Here is a 17,138-nt window from a genome sequence, read left to right on the forward strand (position 1 = left end):
TCAAAACTGACTCCAGCCCATTTACATCTAAAGGCATTATTTGATATATACTGTTTAGATATTTTAATTTCATTAAAGGACACATGACCATCAGTTAACTTTGACATCTCCATTGCCTCTTTTCATTGCTTGTTCTATAGTTGTTCGAGGCTTGGTTCTTTCTTTCCATTTTTCCTGGTAAGTTTATATAAACATATTTAAAAACCAAACAAAAACTTATATAGATTGTGAATCCAGTAAGGACAGAGAAAATACCTGCATATAATAAATGTAAACCACTTTAGTTGTACCACAGAAGGGCAGTATATCAAACTATGACCCTTAACCCTTGACTCTTTACCCTTTAAGTTAGAGCACGTAAATGTAATTTGCCTTGGCTGCTACTGAAAAGGCATGAACTAAATCCCAAACCCCCTTCCAAATTCCTTCTTTTCAGCCCTGCTGGTTACTGGAAACCAGTGAAGAAGAAATAAGATATCACCCAGTGCAGAGTTGCTTTCAGACCTCTCCCCTTTCTTTTTGGGTTCAAAGGGTCACAGACTGACCAAAAAGCATGGCCACATGGAACCTTGAACAGTTGCCCCACTGGTCTACCCAAGTGATAGTCTTTCTGGTAAGGTGTTTTGGGACATGCATGGTGGGACCTAGGTACATCTCACAAAATCCTACCAAAATGTACAACCCTGCTTTTCTTCTACTTTGGGAATGATAGTGAAGAAATTGCTTTTGCTTTTTTTGTTGTTTTTTTTTAACAACTAAAGGTGGTGGTGTTCATCAAGACAGGACAGTTTGCAGTTAAGCAGTTTGCTGAGTCATGAATGGCTTATATCAGTAACACCTTAAATTAAAATGACAGATGTATAGATTTTGTTTCTAAACTACTAATAGGCAGAGGATGTGAAGCATGTAAGTCCTGGTCGGCCTGAGAGGTATCTTCCCAGAAATATATTGTTGTCATAGTTACACCCACTGAGAAAATGCAGAAAGTTCATTAGGTTAAAATGATTCCTTGCTGGAAACGTTAATAGGTTTAAGCGTAACTGGAGGAGACAAATTGCCAACACTGCACAAAACCCTTCATGCGTTCAAGAATGATAAGCAATAAACATCTATGAATCAGGTTGAGGATTTCATGTAGAGATGAGCTGACTTCTCTTCCTGGAGTTTGTGAAGTTTTATGACTTCTAATGATGAAAAAGAACTTTGGGAGCAATATTTAGCCAGCAGAGGTCATGTTCCTTTCAATGCTGGCTGCAAATAGCTGAATTGGACCTAGAAAATCAGTGCCAGGCCCTACTGGCACTGAAGAACTGGGTCTTGGGTAGCCACTGAAAGCTACCCAGGTGCCACCAATATTAAGTCATATGGTTAACTTGGGACAACCTTTTTGCTGCCATAAGGTAACCAGATCATTATGTAGGTACCACCGTTATATAGTGGTGATACTCAGGTAACTTTGAATTCTACCATTACTCTGCATCCAGACATCTTCAGCACTAACTGGTAAATTCTATAAATGGTGTCTAAAGTTAGGCGCCTAGCTAATGTAGGCACCTAATTTGTTTCACAGACTTCATTGGTGTCAATAACTGACAATTAGCACCACATAATTGACGTAAATTGCACTTAATTGGATGTTAGGTGCCTAAATTGGTGTGGTTAAGGGGTGGACCATGAGCGTGTTTTGTATGTAGGCACCTGTTATGGTCTTAGGCACATGCATTTAGGCCAAGAAAACCCTTTCTTGTAGATGTGTCTAGGTGTCCTGAATGTTAGTGTTATACATCTGAACCCGCAAGTTGCTTGCAGAATGATATCACTCATCTTTCAATGCCGTGTCTTCCCAGTAGGCATGCTCCTGCCCCCTCAGTTTGTACAAAAGCAGTCAAGAACTACTGTAATGGAAGACATCTTCTGAAGGAGGTAAAAGAGGAGAACTCCCCACCATACTTCCGTTCTGCTCTGAAACAAGTATAACACTATCAAAATTATACAAAATTGTGTGCAACCGGCATTAACATTTATGGAGTTTGCAGCTACTCACATGTCCTGCTAAGAAGTAGAAATCAGATTTGATATCTCTTTATTTTCAGCTTAGCTGAAAGACAGAGAACATCTTCACAATCAGACATAGACTGAAGTTGAGGCCAAAGGCAGGCAAAGCCCCCTCAACTTTGGGCTCATGGATTAAACCAAGTGAAACCTGATATTTATCCTGACACACAATCCCATAATTCTTTAACATCGTGATTAAATTATAGAAATGCCCCTGACCTGCTCATGCCCTTTCCATGGCAATTCAGTGCTCCCCCGGTCATTCGCAGTCGGCGATTTACGGTCCCAGTCATTCGCGGTATTTTCCGACCGCAAATGACCAGGCAGGAGAGAGCAGCCGGAGCACTGGCGAGTGAAGGAAATCACTCGCGGTATGCTCCAACCGCCTCTTCCTACACTAATGTTGGGCCTCACCAATCAGGAGCTGCTTTGACATGCTTTGGTGACGCTCAGGCTGCCCTGTCCTGTCTTCCCCGCTAAAAACCGTATTCACAGTTTTTCAGCATTTGCGGGAGTTCCTGGAATGGAACCCCCCGCAACTATCGGGGGAGTACTGTACCCCCTTTTGGGTTGCACATGAGACAATTTCATTGTGCAAATTTATAGAATTAAAAAGAGAAAATTGAGGAGCTGGTGTTCGTGATGCAGTGATTTATGGTATCAACACAAAGATGCAAATGTCATGTAATCAACAGTATCCACATTAGCCTGGAAAGTACTGTTGATTGCATAGACATCTGTATCTATGTGTTGATACTATAAATCACTGCATCACAAACATCAGCTCTACAGTTTTCTCTTTTTGCTCTTTGGTTGCACCATTTTACCGTGAATCAGTTGGGTTGCTCTTTTGTTTGTCAACTTTATAGAACAGCATGCAGGCAGAAATGCACTCAAATCCATACAATTGGCAATTACACAGTAACACAATAAATGATGGCAGATAGAGATCCACATGGTCCATTTAGTCTGCCCAACAGAGTGGCCAGAGCTGTGCTTGCCACTCTGTGTAGGCCCCAGCTACTCATGTTTAAATACTGGTTGTCAGGTCTCCACCATGTCAATCAAATAGGTAGCCAAACATGATAGAGTCTTGATTATAACCACATATCATCCCTCAGTATTGCTTACAGTATTCAGCTTACCAATCAAGATGTCATCTCCTACCTCCTGAGCTGCACAGCCCCATCATTTGCAGCACTTTAGGTAAGATATATATATATTTAACTCATGTATTGTAACACCTTTACCAAAGCTCATGTATTTACTGAAGCTCCTGCAAACCGCTATGAATTGACTCTCCAGTCATTAGCAGAAACATAGAAACATAGAAAGATGATGGCAGAAAAGGGCTATAGCCCATCAAGTGTGCCCACTCTACTGTCTCACGCGGATGTCCCATTTATTCTTAAAGTCGAGCACGCTAGTGGCCTTGATCACCTGCACCGGTAGTTTGTTCCAGTGATCCACCACCCTTTCTGTAAAGAAATACTTCTTGGTGTCACCACCAAATCTCCCTCCTCTGAGTTTGAGCGGGTGCCCCTTGTGACTGAAGGTCCCTTAGGAAAGAATATGTCGTTTTCCACCTCAACATGACCCGTGACGTACTTAAATGTCTCAATCATGTCACCCCTCTCCCTGCGCTCCTCTAGAGAGTAGAGCTGCAACTTGTCCAGTCTTTCCTCGTATGAGAGACCCTTGAGTCCGGAGACCATCCTAGTGGCCATTCGCTGGACCGACTCAACTCGAAGTACATCTTTATGGTAATGTGGCCTCTAGAATTGCACACAGTACTCCAGATGAGGTCTCACCATGGTTCTGTACAGTGGCATTATGACTTCAGGTTTATGGCTGACGAAGCTTCTATTGATACATCCCATCATCCGCCTTGCCTTGGATGAGGCCTTCTCTACTTGTTTGGCAGCCTTCATGTCTGCACTGATGATTACTCCCAAGTCCCGTTCTTCTGAGGTCGTAGCTAGTGTTTCTCCATTCAAGGTGTATGTTCTGCATGGATTTCTGCTGCCGAGATGCATAACCTTACACTTCTTTGAGTTGAAGCCCAGCTGCCATGTTGAGGACCAGTTTTCCAACTTGATCAGATCCTGCACCATACCATCCGTGAGATCGTTTTCACCTACTATATTACACAGTTTGGCGTCGTCGGCAAACAGCGCTACTTTTCCCTGAAGCCCTCGGGTCAAGTCTCTTATGAATATGTTAAAAAGGGATGGCCCCAGGACTGAGCCCTGTGGCACTCCACTAGTCACCTCCGATGTCTTAGAGAGGGTGCCATTGACCACCACCCTCTGAAGTCTTCCACTCAGCCAATCATTGACCCATGCCGTTAGTTTCTCACCTAACCCCATCGATTTCATCTTGTTTAATAGTCTACGGTGTGGGACACTGTCAAACGCTTTACTGAAATCCAAGTACACTATGTCCAGAGACTCTCCCGAGTCTAGCTTTCCTGTCACCCAGTCAAAGAAGCTGATAAGATTGGATTGGCATGACCTGCCCCTAGTGAATCCATGTTGACAGGGATCCCTCAGATTCCCCTCATCCAATATCGTGTCTAATTTCCCTTTAAGTAGAGTTTCCATGAGTTTACATACTATTGATGTGAGACTTACTGGTCTGTAATTCGCAGCCTCCGCTCTGCAACCCTTTTTGTGCAGAGGAACAACATTGGCAGTTTTCCAGTCCAGGGGGACTCTCCCCGTACTTAGGGAGAGATTGAAGAGTATGGCTAACGGTTCCACCAAAACATCGCATAGCTCTCTGAGCACTCTTGGGTGCAGATTGTCCGGTCCCATGGCTTTGTTCACCTTGAGTCTTGACAGTCTTTGTAAACATCAGCTGGTGTGAACTCAAACTTCTGAAATGGGTCATCCTTGCTTTGCTTTGCATCCAGCCGAGGCCCGTGCCCTGGTGCCTCGCAGGTAAAGACTGAAAAGAAGTAATCATTCAGTAGTTTGGCTTTATCGGAGTCAGTTTCCACATAATTCCCGTCTGGGGTTCTAAGGCGTACTATTCCGTTTGTGTTCTTTTTCATGTCGCTAATGTATCTGAAGAAGGATTTGTCCCCTTTCTTGATGTTCTTCGCTAGAGTTTCTTCCATATGAAGTTTGGCCTCCCTGACTGCTGTTTTGACTGCTGCAGACTTTGTCCTGTATTCAATGTTTGCTTCTTTTTCCCCCATGCGTTTGTATGATAGAAATGCTCTTTTCTTCTCCTTGACGAGGTATGATACCTCATCTGTGAACCATTGGGGTTTCCTTTTTCTTTGTTGTTTGGTTACCGATTTTATGTAGCGGATAGTTGCCTCATAAAGAATCGATTTCAAGGTTGTCCACATAGCTTCCACATTATCAGTTACCTCTTGAACCTGCAATTACCTCTTGAACCTGTAGACGAAATCTCCCATGCGTGCGAAGTCCGTGCCCCTGAAATTGAGTAGCCTTGTTTTTGTTTGTGATCTAGGGAAGCCTTTCTTAAGGTTAAACCATACCATGTTATGGTCACTGGTGGCTAGCGTCTCTCCCACCGAGACGTCCGAGACGCTTTCCCCATTCGTAAGTATCAGGTCCAGGATGGCCTGGGCCCTAGTGGGCTCTAGTACCATTTGTTTGAGCCGTACTCCCTTCATGGACGTTAATATCCTCCTGCTATCACAAGTTGTCGCTGATAGTGTGTTCCAGTCTACATCAGGCATGTTGAAGTCTCCTAATAGAACAGCCTCCCCCCGTAAGGTGATATTCTCAATGTTTTCAATTAATTCTGCGTCCTTTTCCTCCGATTGTCTCGGAGGTCTGTATACCACACCAAGGTACAGGCATTTTTCTCCACCTCTGGCCAGGTTTACCCAGATGGATTCCCCAGTATACTTGACATCTGTGATCCTGGTTGTCTTAATGTTCTCTTTGATATAAAGTGCTACCCCACCACCTAACTTACCCTCTCTGTCTTGTCTAATCAGGTTGTATCCTGGTATGGTTATATCCCACCCATGAGAGTCTGTGAACCATGTTTCGGATATTGCTGCTATGTCTATGTCTGAATTAACTATTTCTGTTTCTAGTTCTAGAAATTTATTCCCTAGGCTGTGTGCGTTAACATACATAGCTCTCCACTCTTTCTGTTTGCTAAGCTCCTGTTGTGAGCCACCCATTTGAGTCAAATTGTCTCCTAGCGATTCATTTGCAGTAAGGGTACTTACCTCAGACCTAGAAGCGTAATGTTGGTTCGCTACATCAGGATTGTTACTTACTGCTCCAGTGTAAAAGTGGGTACCCACCCCCGACTTACCTAGTTTAAAGCCCTTCGAAGTAGGCGGGCTAGTCTGTGTCCAAAGACATTCTTACCTCTGTTGGTTAGGTGGAGTCCGTCTGGTCCCTGTAGTGTCTCTCCGTGATTCAGGAATCCGAAATTCATCTCCTGGCACCATCGTTGTAGCCACTCATTTGTCTTCAGGATGCGTTCGTCCCTGTCCCTTCCTCTGCCCCTAACAGGAAGAATGGAAGAGAATACTACCTGTGCTCCTATCTGCTTCAGCCTCTTTCCCAGAGCTCCTAAGTCTCTCGCTATGTCCTCCAGGGTGTTCTTAGCAGTGTCATTCGTTCCGACGCGGATGAGCAGCATGGGGAAGTGGTCCTGGGGCTTGAGAAGTCTATCGAGACAGGTGGTCACGTCTCTTATTCTGGCTCCGGGCAGATAGCAGACTTCCCTCGACTGCATATCCGGTCTGCATATTGGTCCCTCGGTGCCCCTCAACATGGAGTCCCCAATGGCTATTACTCTACGCTTCTTTTGGGGGTGTCGATCCATCGTCCCCGGAGATGGAGAAGTGTGTTGATCCTGGTCCACGTCGGTAGTCTCTTCCTGCAAGACCTGGAATCTGTTCTTCAGGCTCAGCTGTGGAGTCGATGTGGAGTTGCCCTGGTGAGAGAAAGAGTGAGAAGGTGAGGAGATTGTAAATGGGGGGGGGGGTCTCCTACGTTACCTGTGGAGGAGGTCACTAACTGCCAGGAGTCAGTGTCTCCATCCATCTCCTGAACTGCAACAGTTGGTTTCTTTGTCAGCGGCCCTGGAGTCATCATGGGTGATCCGTCACGGGCCCGTTCTGTGATTTGGGATAGTTCCTGCACTATCCCATTGATGTAGGCCTCATCCTCTCTAATGCCTCTCAGACGTTTCACCTCCTCCCTAAGGCTTCTTAATTCCTGCATGATGTCTTCATCCCGCTGACCGTCCTCCTCTGTCTGTGTAGAGGCCGTGATGTACTGCTGTGGGATGGCCTCGGTTTGCGCGGAGACGTCCTTTCCCGGGGCTGTGTTCTCCTCCGTCTGTGTGTAGGCCGAGTTCATCTCCCGGGTCACCTCAGTGCAGGGGATGCCAACCTTGCTTGTAGTTTCCACACTCCTCGTCCGCCCTGCCATAACAAAAGGGAGAGAGTAAATGAGAGAGAGTAAATGTAAGAGTATGAGAGATAGTATGAGAGTATGAGAGAAGAATGAGAAGAGGAGAAAAGTTGTTGTTTTTTTTTTAAGTTAGGTTTTTTTTTTTAGTAAATTAGGTTTGCTGCTGGGCTGCCTGGGCTCCTTCTCAAGGCTCCTTCGCAAAGGCGCTCTCGCTAAGGCGAGCGCTTTTGTCGCTCGCCTTCGCTGCGCGCTGAACTGCTGGGCGCCGTTGGCTCCCTTCCTCTTAAAGGGGAGCCCGGGCCAATACGATCTGTGATGCGGTGGGGGTGGGTGGAGCTAGCTCTCGCCGCGACCCCCGATCTGCCTGCCTGCTTGCTGGTTAGTCCTCCTCCTTTCTGTTTCTCCGGCTTCCTCCCCTCTCTGCTACAAGCCTCTCTGCCTGAAAGAAAGAAAAGAAGAGAAACGAAACTTTCAATAAACATAAACTTTCAATAAACACAAACGTAAAGTGATATACATCACTAGAGTTGCAAAAAGCTTTGCCTGTCTTTTGCCATTTGTAGGATAAAAAGCATAGAAGTCTTTCTGGGATCAGCCTTAGTTACCCCACATTGGATTTGGTGAATCTTCTTCAGTCTTTTGGCATTTGCAGGACATAGACCATAGAACTATGTCCAGCATCAGTTTTAGTTCCCACTTCCTTGCCCCAGCATAACACCTCAACTGCCATGTGGTGTTTCCATCCCTTGGCACTTTAGCTTAAATTGTGATCCCAATCTGGAACAGATAGGGAAATTCCTTGTACTTTAGTATTGCATACAAATGGTTCTATTAATATCTAAACTTAAAATTTTTTCTTTGTTGTATCTACTTTTTTGTAACCGCATTTAACCAAAAGGCATTTTGCGTTATATAAATAAAGACTTATGTTATGTTAGGTTATCCTCGTTCTATTTAGGTATCCTCTGCATCTATCCCACACATTTTTTAATTTTCTCACCTTTCAAAAAATGCATAGGATAGACACAAGGATGCCTACCTCATCCCTGTAATTGTTGTTAAATGACTTGTTACCTAATTACGATGTGTGCACATCTCAAGACTGCGCTCAAAATTTGTTGTGTAAAAATTAGTGACCTTTATAGAACCCAGGGATATAACACACTCCGTGCAATTCTTTGTACTCACACAGTAGCTCCGCTGGGGGAGAAGAGAAAGGAGGGAGTCTTATTCCTGCTCAGAAACTGAGAAAGCAATGAAGTCAGTGTCTGTCCTTGATGGAAGGTCAAGAAAACTTCCCATCAAATGCCAGGCAGCTTTGTAAAAAGTAAATGAAGAGATGATTTAATCTACCCTGGGGACCTGAGGCTATTATATAAGCGAAGGTAAACAAGCCTTCAACTCCAGGTACACAAAGCATTCATTTAAAGGAGCTGGTCCTGCTGAGTCTCATGGGAATCAGGAATAAAATAGCAGAGGGGGTGTTGCACTGCTTTGGCATACCTATGGTGCATGGGGGAGGCATGGTATCAATAATGGAATGGCAAGGAATGCTGGAGGACCAGGTAGCACTAGCAAAACTGTTTTTATGGAGTCTCAGTATTAGAAAAACAGAGGATGCTGCTCTGCTCTGAAGGAGCTGTGTGAGAAAGGGGAGGCAGTTATTTTAGTATTTAAATACCAGAGAATGAAATTGGATATTGCAGTTATGACACCACACTGATCTGCTGAGCCACGTCCATAGTACTGTTATTATGTATGCAATGAGAAAAATAAATACTAGACAGGATTGGATTGCAGTTCACTGGTAGAGATATGGGGGGGAGAGGGGGCGGTTTAGACATCTGCAATACTGGGAGGTCTTCTAACACAAGACTACCACTGGTGCTAGTAGCAACATACTTGGACTTACTAAGGGGCATTTTCAATAGTGCGACCAAATCCAATTTGGATTTCTTGAGAACTGCATCCAAAATTTAGATGCCGAAAACATTCCTTTTTTTACAGTACTTGACGTCCATCTTTTTGATGTCTTGGCTGTCAGGACATCCAACCTTAGAACACCTAACTTTTTGAGCCATTTTTGAACACAAAAAAATGTTCAAGTTCAAAATCCAAACCATTTGGATGTAGGAGGGGCTAGTATGGTAATGCACTGGCCACACAGACATGCCAAGAGAACAATAGGGCACCTTAGAGGGCACCGCTTTGAACTTCACATAAAGGGTGCTTGATGTACATCTCACCATAACCCACTTATAATTTATGGTGAGTCCTCCAAAACTCCCCCCAAACCTACTCACCTGTCTACCACCCCAATAGCCCTTATGGCTGCAGGTGCCACCTATATGGCAGTATGGTAGGGTTTTGGTGGCCTCACACTTTCCACCATAAATATAGTGGTTAGTGTTGGTTATGGGCTTGAATTCTTCTTTCTATGATTCACTAGCCCACCCACCAGGTTATTTAAGACACCTGTGTGATGCTGTATTAGGCTTTCCCATACCAGGTGCTGCTGTTCTACAGATACATATATACCAGCGGTCTCAAAGTCCCTCCATGAGGGCCGCAATCCAGTTGGGTTTTCAGGATTTCCCCAATGAATATGCATTGAAAGCAATGCATGCACATAGATCTCATGCATATTCATTGGGGAAATCCTGAAAACCCGACTGGATTGCGGCCCTCATGGAGGGACTTTGAGACCCCTGGTATATACTGTTTCATTCTGGGTTTGGGGGTGAGTGGGAGGGGGTGAGTGACAACTGAGGGAGTGTAGAGGGGGTCATTATTTAATCCCTCTGGTGATCATCTGGTCAGCTGGGATTCCTTTTTGGCACTTAGATGCTTTTAACACAGGTCTAACTCCAGACATCTACGTTGATTGTTTCCATCACTGACCAATTTACCTCCTCCCTCCTAATTTGTGTATACCCTCTCCAGTGTGTCATATAGCATTTTTAATTCTTTTTCTTTTTTATAGACAGCAAATCTTTACTTATCTTAATGTATGCAGAGTACTGATAAGCCCGACGGGAACCCATTTTGCCACTGTCGTGGCTTTTTCAAGGGTTTTCAGGACTCTGTCAAAATATGTAAACACAAATCAACATTAATAATGTAATACGTAATGTAATGTAATAATGTAATACGTAATGTAATAATGTAATACGTAATGTAAATGCGCATGAGTCAAGTCTCTTTCATTTGAAAGGAAACTCTGCAAAGAGAGGGCATAGGATGAAGTTAAGAGGTGACAAGCTCTGGAGTAATCTGAGGAAATACTTTTTTATAGAAAGGGTGGTAGATGCGTGGAACAGTCTCCTGGAAGAGGTGGTGGAAACATAGACTGTCTGAATTCAAGAGGGCCTGGGACAGACATGTGGGATCTCTCAGAGAGAGAAAGAGATAATGGTTACTGCGGATGGGCAGACTAGATGGGCCATTTGGCCTTTGTTTGCCATCATGTTTCTATGTTTCTAATTGAAGGCCATGGTTTTAAAGGCCTACATTTCAGGCACCTAAGTTTTTGGAGAATTGTACTTAGTGGCGCCTAATTCACGCTTTGTACATAGAAATGCTCACTTAGATGTTAGGCATCTATCTTTTATAGAATCTGATAGGTGTCTATCGCTCAATTTGTTGGTTTTTTTTAGCCAATTATTGAGGCTATTTTGTCAATTAAGTTAGGCACCCTTTATAGAATCAGTCCCTTAGTGCAATTTAGTAAAAGGCTCCCTTTATTATGCACTCAGCTTTGTAGATCATATACTGTATTTTTAGTAAATTATTTCTTATACAGTTCAGTACAGTATTTAGCTTTTGACTGTGGATTCACAGAAAATAGCAAATGGGATATGCTCACGTGTACTGGAATGGCTGCCCTGTTCTCCAGCTTACTGGAGAGTATCTATCTTCTTCTTTAAAGCAAAAGTATGAAACCCTGGCCTTCAAGGGTTGATGATGTCTGACTCTCCAAAAACTGACCTGTTCCTTACATTAAATGTATGCAGATGTATCTAAATATTCAGTGTGGATATTGTAAAAAAAAAAAATAAAAAAAAAGCTATCTGTGTCATTTGAGGACCAAGGTTGTGTGTTGGGCAGGAGGGCATCTGTGCATGCACAGATGCTCTCCTGCCCAATGAGAGCAGCGAGGGGGAGGGACTAGGGCGGGATTGGGGGAGGGACTGGGGTATAACAAAGCAGGGATGGGTGGAATTGGGTGGGCCTGAGAGTGGGTCTAGGGTTCTGTATTTTAGTAAAGAAAAAGCTGGTAACCCTATGCCTGAAACCCAGGCGAGTTACAAATAACACACATAAAATCCATTTACATCAGATCCAGTCTCCAATTACAGTTCCCTTTTGTGAAGCCACATTAGTGTTTTTTTAGCACCAATGGCTGCGATAAAAGCTCTGAGTTTTTATCACAGCCACCGGCGTTAAAGATACCCCATTTTTTCCTCTTGTTTTATCCTCCCCTCCTTCCCTCATTTTATTTTCATTTATACAATGTAATTTAAAAACTTTCCCCTCCCTTTTCTTCCCTTTTGTCTCATACCTTTTGTAATCAAGTCGTTGTTTTGACCTCACCTCCTCTATTTTCATTTGGATTTTTTTATTTTTCACCCTTTTCTAGATATAACTTTCTTATAATTTTTATTTTTATATTTTTATTATTATTGTAAACCGACCAGATACTTGTGATGGTCGGTATATCAAAATATTAATAAACTTGAAACTTGAATTACATGGCTTCATAAAAGGGGTCCTAAATGTTTGTTAAATGTATGCTTTATGTACGTTGATCACAATCCACTCTATATGTGAGCTTAAGATGATAAAACTCTGCTTAGATGAACTTAAGATGAAAAAAACATTTGTTAATCAAAGATGACCAAATTTTATGCTAAGCTTGACTCTTCGTGAACTTCAACTTAAGAAGATCAATCTATACTGTGCAAATGTAAATTTTAACCAGTTTGTCTATGCATTATGTATGTCAGCCATGTTACCCATTCTGAGCTCGTTGGGGAGGACAGGATATAACGAGCCAAATAAATAAATACATAAATAAACAGCAACACTACAAAACATTCAATTATAGGCAGCCTGCAATATTATCAAAAAACCTGCCTTTCATAACCATAAAAAGCTTGCACAAAAACATGTGTTTTAAGCAATTTACGAAACTGGTCACTACCTTTACATAATCTCAAAATTCCTTGTAGCTTGTTCCACATTGAAAAAGCTGACTGACCTGTTGCCACATATCATACAGTATCAATCCTCAAACTCATAGCAATTTATGATCTCAATTTCCTATTGGGTAAATAAATAGAGAAACATAGAGTTTGACGGCAGAAAAGGGCTGGCGGCCCAACAAGTCTGCCCACACAATAACCCTCCCTCCCACAAGTCTACTCAAGACAAATAGTCAGTGCTATTTGAGAAAAAATAATGGGGTAATGTATATTCATCCAGTGGCAGCATATGTTTGAGCACTAGCTGCTGCCAGCTGAATTATGCCTGGATATTCAGTGCTGGCGCCTATCCAAGTGTTAGCACTGAATATTTGGGCAGTATGTGTCCTGCTGCATAGAGAATGACACAGAGACAAATTTTTCCCCGTTCTCGTGGGAACTCATTTTCCCGTCTCGTCCCAGCGTTCCTGCCCCGCCCCTGCAAGCTCTGTCATCTGCACAAGCCTCAAACACTTTAAGTGTTTGAGACTTGTGAAGTTAAGGCAGAGCTTGCAGGAATGGAACAGGGACAGTGACAAAACTCACGGGGAAATTGAGTTCCTGTGTGGGTGGGAACAAATTTGTCCCTGTGTCATTCTCTACTGCTACAAGATACCCAGTTGCTACCACTATTGAACAGTGGTAACTGGATAGCTACTCTGTTTACAGTGGGTAACCCCTAAGCTGCCCTAAGTTTATTCCTTAATTATTTGGATTAAGGCACTGAATATTCTTGGTGCTTGGGTAATTCCTAGGTCCTCCCTGACTCCATCCCCAGACCCGCCTAGGCACTAAGACCTAGATTCTGTAAATGGCGCTGTTATTGGCGGCCACCTATAAAAAGGCCACCGATTGTGTGTCAATCACGCAATGGCGCTATTTACAGAATCACAGTTACATGAAAGGTAGGCGCTGGAAATGTGGGCCAGGGTTTTAAAGGTCTACATTTCCAACGCCTATCTGTCACGAGAATCGCACATATGGAGACGCCTTACGATGCCTAATGCCACTTCTGGCATTAACTACAGTGCCATTATAAGTCACCTCCGTAGGAGGGATAATGCCGTCTGTAGGTGCCTCTGTTTGTTTATTTAAAAAAAATAATTTTAAATTGTTTTTTAATCGGCACAGCCAATTAGTGAACCGATTAAACAATTGTTAGGTGGCGGTAGGGTACCTACCACTGCCTAAGTCGGGCGCCATTTTTAGAATTGGGACCCAACTGGATAATGCCATGTCTATCTGTCTGGATTTTCTGTAGCACTATCCAGTTATGTGCTGCTGAAAATCTGGCAGTCACTTGGTCAGCAGGAGATAATAGAGTGGAAGCATCTCCTCCTATCTGGTTATCGCTCACTGAATATCTGTGTCAATGAGATTATATCATTCAGCATGCTTGTGTTACAATGTACCAAGTTAGGACTAAAAGGGGACGTTTCAGGAGGAGTCATTAGTTGACATGGAAGTAGCAATGTGGACCATTTGGAACTTCTGAATTTACCCCAGATCTGTGAAACCTAGTAATTCACATAAGAATTTAAGAACATAAGAACTGCCATACTGGGACAGACCAAAGGTCCATCAAGCCCAGTATCCTAGTTCCAACAGTGGCCAACCCAGGTCCCAAGCACCTAGCTAGATTCCAAGTAGCAAAACAGATTCTATGCTGCTTATCCTAGGAATAAGCAGTGAATTTCCCCAAACCATCTCAATAATGGCCCAATAATGGACTTCTTTTTTAGGAAATTATCCAAATGTTTTTTTAAACCCCGCTAACTGATTTTACCACATTCTCTGGGATGAATTCCAGAGTTTAATTACATTTTGTGTGAAGAAATATTTTCTTTGGTTTGTTTTAAATCTACTATTTAGTAGCTTAATCACATGTCCCCTAGTCCTAGTATTTTTGGAAGGAGTGAACAAGCAATTCACATCCACCTTTCCATTCCACTCATTATTTTATAGACCTCTATCATATCACCTGTGAGCTGTCTTTTCTCCAAGCTGAAGAGCCCTATCCACTTTAGCCTTTCCTCATAGGGAACTTGTCACCCTTCTCTGTACCTTTTCTAATTCCATTATATCTTTTTTGAGATACGACGACCAGAACTGCACAAAGTATTCAAGATGCGGCTATACCATAGATCGATACAACGGCATTATAACATTTTCATCTTTGTTTTTCATTCCTTTCTTGATAATTCCTAGCATTCTATTTGTTTTCTTAGCAGCTGCCGCACATTGAGCTGAGGGTTTCAACATATCCTCAACAATGACACCTAGATCCTTTTCCTGGGCAGTGACTCCTAACACAGAACCCAGCATCACATAGCTATAGTTTGGGTTCTTCTTTCCCACATGCATCGCTTTGCACTTGCTCACATTAAACATCATCTGCCATTCTGACGTTCAGTCTTCCATACTACAAGGTTGTCTTGTAGTTTTTCCCAATCCTCTTGCGATTTAACAACTTTGAACAACTTTGTGTCATCAGCAAATTTAATTATCTCACTAGTTATTCCCATCTCTAGATCATTAATAAATATGTTAAAAAAGCAGCGGTCCTAGCACAGACCCCTGGGGAACCCCAATATTTAACGCTCCATACACCCCTGGTATACATTCACTTATTCCCCACTCCAAAGGGAATTAAATTTATATTATGACTGTTTACAGCTCAAAGGATATCATAAGAAAGGGAGGAAAGAGCCTCAGACTCCTGCCTGCCGTTACTCATTAGCATTCAAGCAGGCAACTATGGGTATACCAGGGGTATTTGGAGTTTTGAATAATTGGTTCCCTTGGAGTTGTGTGATTATGGAGTGTTTTCATGGTAAATTTAATTGAACCCCACTATTTACCCTTCTCCTTTGAGAGTATTGACCATTTAAACCCACTCTGTTTTCTGTCTTTCAACCAATTCTCAATCCATAGAAGGACATTACCTCCTATCCCATGACTTTCTAATTTCCTCGGAAGTCTTTCATGAGGTACTTTGTCAAATGACTTTTGAAAATCCAAATACAGAATATCACCTCTGGAACCCTTTTTAAAAATCGGTGTCACTTTGGCCACCCTCCAGTCTTCTAGTACAATACTGGTTTTTAATGAAAAATTACAAATTACTAACTATAGCTAATGTGAAGGCAATAAGTTAGTGATTGGGTAGGGGTGTGCTGGGAATAGTCATTAGATGAATTGGCTGAGGGGGATTGATAGATGGGTCAAGAGTGAGTGGGTAGGAGTTAAATGGATGGGGTTAGGCAGTATGTGTATGTGTGTGGAATGGGGGGGTGGCCGTTGGAGGGATTAGTGTAGAGTTTCCCAAACTGTGGGTCAGGACTCCAAATGGGGTCATAAAACCTGAGTTTGGGGTCATTACATAGGTGTACCTTCCATAGATCATCACTGGCCCATGCCATCAGTGGTAGTGAGGGGGGGGGGGGGTCACAAGCTTTCTGCGACACAATCACCGAAGGATTGATAAACTCTGGATTATTGAGTGGATGGGCTTGGGAGCTAGGTGGAACATACTGCAGGGGAATTGGAAAAGTATGGGCTCAGTAGGAAGTTAGCTAGAGAATGTGGGTGTCTTGTTCTTTGAATTCCTAGACTCATGGATTCTGGATTTGGGTCTTTTGGGCACGAGTATCCTGGACTCAGGCTGCTCATAAGAGAGTTCTCAAAGTTGGAATTCTGTATCCAGAGGTCTATTGGTGGCACATTTTTATTTTCTATGCAGTATCCATAGAAGAAAATGAAACTTAAAACTTTACCTCATGTCAGCAAGTGTATGAGGATAAATTTATAACAGGACTCCTAAGGGAGAAATCTGAAAAGGTACCTATTTTAAACCTAATTTTATAAAAACAAGAACCAGCCACTGTAACTGTATATATACATATATACTGTATATATACACTGTAACTGTATATATACACTAGCTACCTCGCCCACAGACTGCATTTGTCACCTGAAGGCTATGGTTAACTATGTGCTTAGTCTCAAGTCCACCTTCACATTTAATCATACATAAGTCTTCCCTTCCGTTCTCACCTTTCTGCACCTTATAAGGACCACATTGTGAGCTCTGAAGGATCACCAGTGATTCCCATTTCTTAGGTTAGAGCTAGCTTGGGAAAAAAGAAAGGCAAAATCTCAAAGATAGCCTTGGTATAGCATTGTTATATCCCATAAGTGTAAAGAACATAAAATCCATTGTTCTCTAACCTGCAGATGGCTTTGGGCTGTAACATTGTTTTTGCAAAAAAAGGTTTGAACTCTGGTTCCTGCAGGCTCCGAGTAACCATGATTGGCAGTGAGCGGAGGGACTGGAGAAGATTTCAGTACTTCAGAGGAGGAAGCCTGCTTTGTTTACGGCTCTAGAGACAGGATATGGAAGAACAAAGACTCTATTCCT

This window comes from Geotrypetes seraphini, chromosome 13, assembly GCF_902459505.1.
Source record: "Geotrypetes seraphini chromosome 13, aGeoSer1.1, whole genome shotgun sequence".
NCBI lineage: Eukaryota > Metazoa > Chordata > Amphibia > Gymnophiona > Dermophiidae > Geotrypetes > Geotrypetes seraphini.